Below are 8,540 nucleotides of genomic sequence, written 5' to 3' on the forward strand. Positions count from 1 at the left end.
CCTTAAAATTATGTCCCCTCGTGTTAGCCATTGTCGCCCTGGGGAAAAGGTCTCTGACTGTCCACTCGATCTATGCCTCTTGTCATCTTGTACACCTCTATCAAGTCACCTCTCATCCTCCTAAGAGAAAAGCCCTAACTTGCTCAACCTATCCTCATAAAACATGCTCTCCAATCCAGGCAAGATCCTGGTAAATCTCCTCTGCACCCTCTCTAAGGTTTCCACATCCTTTCTATAATGAGGTGTCCAGAATTGAACACAATACTCCAAGTGTGGTCTGACCAGAGTTCTATCGAGCTGAAACATCACCTCAGGGCTCTTGAACTCAGTACCCCGACTAATGAAGGGCAACACACCATACGCCTTCTTAACAACCCTATCGACCTGCACGGCAACCTGGAGGGCTCTATGGACGTGGACCCCAAGATCCCTGTGTTCCTCCACACTGCTCAGAGTCCTGGCATTAACCTTGTACTCTGCCTTCAAATTCAATCTTCCGAAGTGTGTCACTTCACACTTATCCAGGTTGAACTCCATCTGCCACTTCTCAGCCCAGCTCCGCATCCTATCAATATCCTGTTGTAACCTACAGCAACCTTCTACACTATCCACAACAGCACCAACCTTTGTGTCATCAACAAATTTACTAACCCACCCTTCCACACCCTCATCCAAGTCATTTATAAAAATCACCAAGAGCAGTGGTCCCAGAACAGATCCCTGTGGAACACCACTGGTCACTGACCTCCAGGCAGGCACCACACTAGGCCCATTTCCCTCTACTTATTTCCCATCCAAGTACCTGTCCAGTCGCCTTTTAAACGTTGTGATCATAACTGCCTCCACGCCTCCTGTGGCAGCTTGTTCCTGGTATTCCCCACCCTCTGTGTGATAAGCTTTACCCCTTAGATCTCATTTACATCTCTGCCCTCTCAACTTAACCTGTGCCCTCTAGTCCTAGACGCCCCTGCCCTGGGTAAAAGATTCTGTCAACACTATCTATGCTCCTTATCATTTTACAGACCTCTATAAGGTCGCCCCTCAGCTTCCTACGTCCAGTGAGAGCAACCCCAGCGTGTCCAATCTCTCCCTGTAACTCCAGCCCTCCATTCTAGGCAACGTTCCGGAGAATCTCTCCTGCACCCTCTCTGTAGCTACCACATCCTTCCTAGGTGTGGCGACCAGAACTGCACACAACAACCTAAATGCAGTCCAACCAATGTTCTGTACAATTACAACATGATGGCCCAACTCCGAAGCGATACTCAATGCTGTGAGTACATGAGTGAAGGCAAGTGTGATCCAAGTCGAGCCACCTAATTGGCGAGGATAGTGTGGAAGATGGTTTTCTGACTGGAATTCTGTGTCCGGTGGTGTAGTGCAGGGATCGGCACGGGGACCTTTGCTCTCTGTGAGGTACATTACCGATTTGGGTGTGAACGTAGGAGGTACATTTGCAAGCTTGCACGTGGTATGATGATTGTTGTGGAGAGTGAGGAGGCTTGTTTAGGGATACAGCGGGATGTGGATCAGGTGGAAAGTTTATCGGAGCGTGGCAGTTGGAGTTCAATCCTGACAAGCGCATTTTGGGAATCAGATAGGGGTAGGACAGTAATGAATGTTGATGGATCGAGGGTCCTTGGGTTTCAGTCCATTGTTCCCTGAACGTAGTAACACAGCTACACAGAGCAGTGAAGAAGGCACATGACATACTTCAGGGCAGACCGTGGAATATAAAGGTTGGGATGTTACGTTACAACTTTACAAAACACTGGTTGGGCCCCACTTGGAGCAGTGTGTGCAGTTCTGGTCACCACACCACAGGAAGGAGGTGATGGATCTGGAAAGGGTGCAGAGGGGATTCCCCAGGGTGTTGCCCAGATTGGAGGGGTTTAGTTATGGGGCGAGTTCGGACAGGCTGGGCTTGTTGTCCCTGGAGTGAAGGAGGCTGAGGGGGTGACCCGATAGAATTGTGGGAGATTATGAGAGGCGTAGATAGTGTGGATGGTCAGAATCTCTTCCCCCACCGTGGGGATATCAGGAACAGGTTTAATGTGAGAGAAAGCAGCTTGAAAGGGGATCTGAGGGGTAAGTTTTTTTAACAGAGTTGTTGATATTGAGAACCCACTGCCAGAGAAGGTACATTCAATACATTTAACAGACAATTTAGACATCACTTAAACAGGCAAGGCAGTGAAAGATATGACCTAATGTAGGTAAACTTGAGCAAATGGGTCTATATGGACGTGTTGGGTCGAAGGGTCTGTATCTGTGCCAAACAACTCTACGGCTTATCCATCACCTGTCTCACTTACCTTGGGGCAATTTACAGCGGCCAGTTAACCCATCAACATGCATGTCTTTGGGATGTGGGAGGAAACCGGAGCACCCGGGGGAAATGCACGCGGTCACAAGGAGAATGTGCAAACTCCACACAGACAGCGCCGGAGGTCGGGATTGAACCCAGGACCCAGGTGCTCAGATTCATACAGCACAGTGTCCGTGCTGCCTATCAAGTACAATATCTACACTGATCCCATTGACCAGCACTTGATCCTCGGCCTTCTGTGCTTCCACCTACCATGGCGAGGTGTCTAAAACCACAGCTTCAAGGTGAGGAGTATGAGGTTCTCGAGGGGACCTGAGGAGAAAGTTTTCACCCAGTGTTTGAACTCTGGGACGCGCTGCCTGAGGGAGTGGAGGAGACAGAGACTCTCACAACATCGAAGAAGTATCTGGACAAACATCTGAATTCCAAGGCATCGCGGCTGTGGGCCATGTGCTGAAAACTGGCATTAGAACAGAGCCTTTGGCCCAACTGGTCCATGTCACCCAAGCTGCCCATCCAAGCCAGGCCCATCCGGCCCATATCCCTCCAAACCTTTCCAATCCATGTGCAACTGTAGTTTAAATGTTGTTACTGTACCTGCCTCAACCACTTCCATACACTCACCAACCTGTGCATGGAAAAACTTGCCCCTCGGATTGTGTTAAGTAAGTTTCTCCACTCTCACCTTAAACCTGTGCCCTCTAGTTCTAGACTCCACTAGCCTGGGGAAGAAAGTGTTGACTACCTTGTCCTTTCTGTGCCTCATGTTCTATAAACGTCACCCCTCAGTCTCTGATGTCCCAACCTGTCCAATCTCTGTAACTCCAGCCCTCCATTCCAGGCAACATCCTGCACCCTCACTTATGTGAACACATCCCTAGTGTGGTGACCAGGACCGTGCACCTTACTCCAAGTGCCGCCTGACCAATGTTTCATACCAGCTGCAACCTTACGTCCAATTCTTGGGCTCAGTGCCTTGGCCTATGAAGGCAAGCATGCCAAATGCTGTCTTCACTCCCCTACCCACCTGTGCCGGCACCTCAGGGAGCTGTGGACTTGTACCTCAAGGTCCGTCTGGACATCAACGCCCCTGATGTTCCTGCCGTTTTCTGTAAATGCGCTGCCTCCCACTCACGGGTCCTGGGAGAGCGCAGCATCAAAGGGACGGCCTGTCCCATCTCCCGAAATCCCGGAGAGGCTCGGGGTGGAGTACTGGACTCCACAGAGTGCACAGGCAGGGGGTCCGGACCCCGGACAGGCCACAGCCGGAGGGTTGCACCCAGTCCTGGTGCCCACACCTTCGGGAGGAGGGGAAGGTCCCGGAGAGGGTGTGGGGAAGGAGTTACCGGACCGGTTCCAGGGCGGAGGGATCGAGTAAACAAACCACATCGGCTTGTGGGTAACTCCCTGGAGGAACTGGTTACACCAGCGGGTGGATCCCCAAGGTAACGTGAAACCTTCAGCCTGTAGGGTGCGGCACGGTGATTAACCTCAGCAACATTTAACCTTCATCGGTAAAACACGACAACTCAACAGGCAGCATCTGAAGGGGAAACTGGACAGGAACACCGGGCACAGACTCCACAACACAAGCCGTTTAATCTTGATGGAGTCCCCGTCTCTGTAACTCCCTCCGGCCCCCACACCCCTCCCCGTCTGTGACCCCTTCTGGCCCCGACACCCATCCCCATCACTGTAACCCCCTCAGGCACCTACACCCCTTCCTGTCTCCGTGACCCCCTCCAGTCCCCACACCCCTCTCGTCTCCATGACCCCCTCCGGTCCCTACACCCCTCCCTATCTAACCCCTTCCAGTCCTGACACCCTTCCCAGTTTCTGCGAACTCCCTCCCCATCTCTGCAACTCTCTCCTCATCAATGTAACCACCTCCCTCCCCTACACCCCTCCCCATCTCTGTGACCCCCTTTGGCCCCTAAACCCCTCCCCATCTGTGACCCCCTTTGGCCCCTAAACCCCTCCCCATCTGTGACCCCCTTTGGCCCCTAAACCCCTCCCCATCTGTGACCCCCCTCCCACCCCTACACCCCTTTCTGTCTCTGTGACTCCCTCCGGCCCCATCCCCAGCTCTCTGCTCGCCGCCAAACCCAGAGTTCAATCTCTCGCTCCCCTCCTCGGCTGCCCGGGCCCCGGGCCCCGAGCCCCGGGCCCCGAGCCCTGTGCCTGCCCCGTCCTCCACCTGCTGTCCCGGGGCGGGCAAACCTGTCCCGGAATGTGGCCGGTCCTGTCGGGGCACGTTCCAGCGGCGCCGGCCGAGCCTCCGGGAAGGGAGAACCGGTCGGGGGCTGCGGTCTGCCGCTGTGTCACCAGTCGGGCTGCCGGTGGGACGGTGCAGCGGCGGCTCGGCCCGCCATGGAGTCGGACGTGTTCGCCCAGGAGCTGGTCTGTGCCGTCTGCCTGGACTTGTTCGTCGACCCGGTCACGCTGCTCTGCGGCCACACTTTCTGCCGGCTCTGCGTCACGCAGTGCTGGGGCCGGCAGCGCACCGGCTCCTGCCCCGTGTGCCGGCGGGCCGCCCCGGCCGGAGACCTGCGGGGAAGCCGGGCGCTGCGGAACCTGGCGGACAGAGCCCGCGGTTCGGCCCGGCGGGCCGGGGGGTGCGAGGGGACGGGGCAGCCGGAGGACTTCGGCAGCCCGGGGCGCAGGCGGACGTGCGCCGTGTGTGCAGCGGCTCCGGTCCAGCGGGAGCCCGGGGAGCGGCCGCTGAGCCGGGGCCAGGAGGTGAGGGTTGGTGCCCGGCTCCCGGGTCGGCTCCCTGTTCCCCGTTCGATCCCACCTCCCGGTCCGGTCCCGGCTCGATCCCACCTCCCTGGTCGGTCCCGGTTCTCGGCTCGGTCCCGGCTCCCGGCTCGGTCGGTACCTGTGAAGTGTCCCTTCTTCCCGAACCCTCGCTTCCCCTCGACCACAGAACCCACATCTCACATTTCTTTCACTGCTGCTCTGACCCTTTCTCTCCCGGAGATCAAAGTTCTCACCTTGCACCCACCCAGCTGATCCCCCTTCACGGTGTCAGACAGCTCCAGCTAGATTCCACCAGCAGACACATGAATCCTCAGGGGATTGTTCCCTGGTCCACTCTTCCATCCTCACCATCCAGGGATCCAGGCATTCTCTCCAGGTGAAGTACTGATCCATTGTACTTCTTCCAACAGTGTGAACTCCTCCATGTCAAAGTCGAGTTCATTGCCATATGCACAAGTACATGCCATCTTCTCGCAGCTCCCACCGGGCAGGAGGTACAGAAGCCTGAAGTCGCCACACCACCAGGTTCAGGAACAGCGACTTCCCTTCAACCATTCGGTTCCGGAACCAACCAGCACAACCCTAATCACTACAGTTTAGCAACACTGTGGCTACTGCGATCAATTCGCACAATATGGACTTTGTTTTCTTTAGAACATAGATACAACATAGAACATTACAGCACAGTACAGGCCTTTCGGTCCAGAATGTTGTGCCAACATTTTATCCTGCTCTAAGATCTATCTAACCCTTCCCTCCCACATAGCCCTCCATTTCTCTATCATTCATGTGTCTATCCAAGAGTCTCTTAAATGTCCCGAATATATCTGTATTTATGTTATGTACTCTGTTCTAATAGTGTCTTGTAAAAATTGTATACAGTTTACATTTAATTGATGTTTTTCTTGTGAATGCTGCTGATCTGCTGCTCTGTGCCTGTGATGCTGCTGCAGTAAGTGTTTCATTGCACTGGTGCACACACGGACTTGTGCAGATGACAATGAACTCCACTTTGATGTGTGCACGGGTGCAACGAAACACTTACTGCAGCAGCATCACTGGCACAGAGCAGCAGATCAGCAGCATTCACAAGAAAAACATGAATTAAACGTAAATCGTATACAATTTTTACAAGAAAGAACACAGTCAGAACAAAAAAAACCAAAGTCCATTGTAGTGCACAGTGGTCACAGTGTTGCTAACCTGTAGTGATGAGGGTTGTGCCGGTCGGTTCAAGAACCGAACGGCTGAAGGGGAAAACCAAAGTCAGATTGGGTGGTCATTTTGCAGAGTACCTGCTCTCAGTCCACAGAGTGACTCAGTGGCCTGTCACTTTAAATCTCCATCCCACTCTGACCTCCTGAGCTCTTCCCAAGGGATCCAACCAAAGTTCGAGGAACAGAGGCCCATCTTCTGCCTGGGCCTGTGGCAGCCTCTGGACCCGGGTCAAATTCAACAGTTTCAGGAAACTCCTTCTCGCTCTTTCTATCAGACAATTCTGCTGTAAAGTTACCTGAGCTTTCCTCTCTCCTCACACGCTGCCTGGCCCGCTGAGTATCTGCAGTGTTCCAACTCTCAGTAACCAGAGGAGAATGTCCCAGCGTTTCCTTTACTTCTCGTTGGTCCGCAGGATCCTCTTGCGACGGCCATCTGCTCCCTGAAGAAGGCACGAGCCGCCAACCTGGAGTCCAAACTGCGCCAGGAGCAAAACATTTCAAAAATAAAAGTAAGTTACCGACGTTGGCTGGGCGGGGAGGATTACTGGATCCCCACCCCCTCTGCTGGTATGAGGGGAACATTGCCCAGGTCACAAGCAGGAGGGACTTGGGGGAGCGCTGGTGCATCAATCGCAAACAGTTGGTTTGCAGATACAACAGGTTATCAAGAAGGCAAATGGAAGGTTGCCCTTCATTGCTGGAGGGATTGAATTTAAGAGCAGGGAGGTTATGCTGCAACTGTACAGGGTACTGGTGAGGCCACACCTGGAGTACTGCGTGCAGTTCTGGTCTCTTTACTTGAGGAAGGATATACTGGCTTTGGAGTTGGTGCAGAGGAGGCTCACCAAGCCGACTCCGGAGATGAGGGGGTTAGCCTGTGAGGAGAGTTTGAGTCGCTTGGGACTATACTCGCTGGAATTCAGAAGAATGAGAGGGGATCTTATAGAAACATATAAAGTTATGAAAGGGATACATAAGATAGAGGCAGGGAGGTTGTTTCCACTGGTAGGTGAGACGAGAATTAGGGGACATAGACTCAAGATTCGGGAGTGGATTTAGGACGGAGATGAGGAGGAACTGCTTTTCCCAGAGAGTAGAGAATCTGTGGAATTCTCTGTTGAGGGAAGCAGTAGAGGCTACCTCATTAAATGTATTTAAGACCCAGTCAGATAGGTTTTTGCATAGTCGGGGAATTAAGGGTTTTGGGGAAAAGGCAGATAGGTGGAGCTGAGTCCACGACCAGATCAGCCGTGATCTTACTGAATGGCAGAGCAGGCTCGACGGGCCGGGTGGCCTCCTCCTGCTGCTGTCTCTTATGTTCCTCTGACTTCCCACATCCTACAAGAGGAGCATACACTGCACTGACGGCCATATCACTGCCCTACTGTGGAACAAGAGAAAACCAAAGACCTTACCTGAATGTTAGCTTCCTGCAGCAAAGCTGAGTCAATGATAACAACAAAATAAAATAAAAACCTTACCTGTTCTTACCTATGCCTTCTCTCTGAAGCCTTTTTCTCTAGACAGCTGCTCTCACTCTGCCTCTTCAAACTGAAGCCACTTGAGCCAAAGCCTCAGTCCCCGACTCTAACAGTCCACTCACACAAGGGTCACTCGGATTAACCCTAACCTCTTTCCCTAACTGCTGCCAATTAGCTAATTAGCCAATCAATTATTACTAACAATAAGGATGTTGCCTTCTTGAGGCAGCATCTCCTGTAGATGCTCCTGATGGTGGGGAGGGATGTGCCCGTGATGTATTGGGCAGAGTCCATTACTCCCTGTGGATTCTTGTGTTCCTGTGCATTGGAATTGCCATCCCAGACTGTGATGCAACCAGTCAACATGCACTGATACCAGTTCCACTGAGCTCCTCAAACCCTCCAAAACTAGGGGTCATAGGTTCAGGGTGAGAGGGGAAAGATTTAAAAGGGACCTGAGGGACAACTTTTTCCACACAGAGGGTGGTGAGTATATGGAACGAGCTGCCAGAGGAAGTGGGTGAGACAGGTACAACAGGATCATTTAAGAAGCACTTGGATAGGTACATGGAGGGGCGGGGCTTGGAGGGATATGAGCTGAACACAGGAAATTGGGACTAACTAGGTGGGCGCCATGGTTGGCATGGACTGGTTGGGCTGAAGGGCCTGTGCTGTATGACTGTATCACACTGTGGAGGGGCCAGGACTGAGGGAGGGTCACACTGTGGGAGGGGCAGGACTGAGGGAGAGTCA

Source organism: Pristis pectinata, chromosome 34, assembly GCF_009764475.1.
Source record: "Pristis pectinata isolate sPriPec2 chromosome 34, sPriPec2.1.pri, whole genome shotgun sequence".
Taxonomy (NCBI): Eukaryota; Metazoa; Chordata; class Chondrichthyes; order Rhinopristiformes; family Pristidae; genus Pristis; species Pristis pectinata.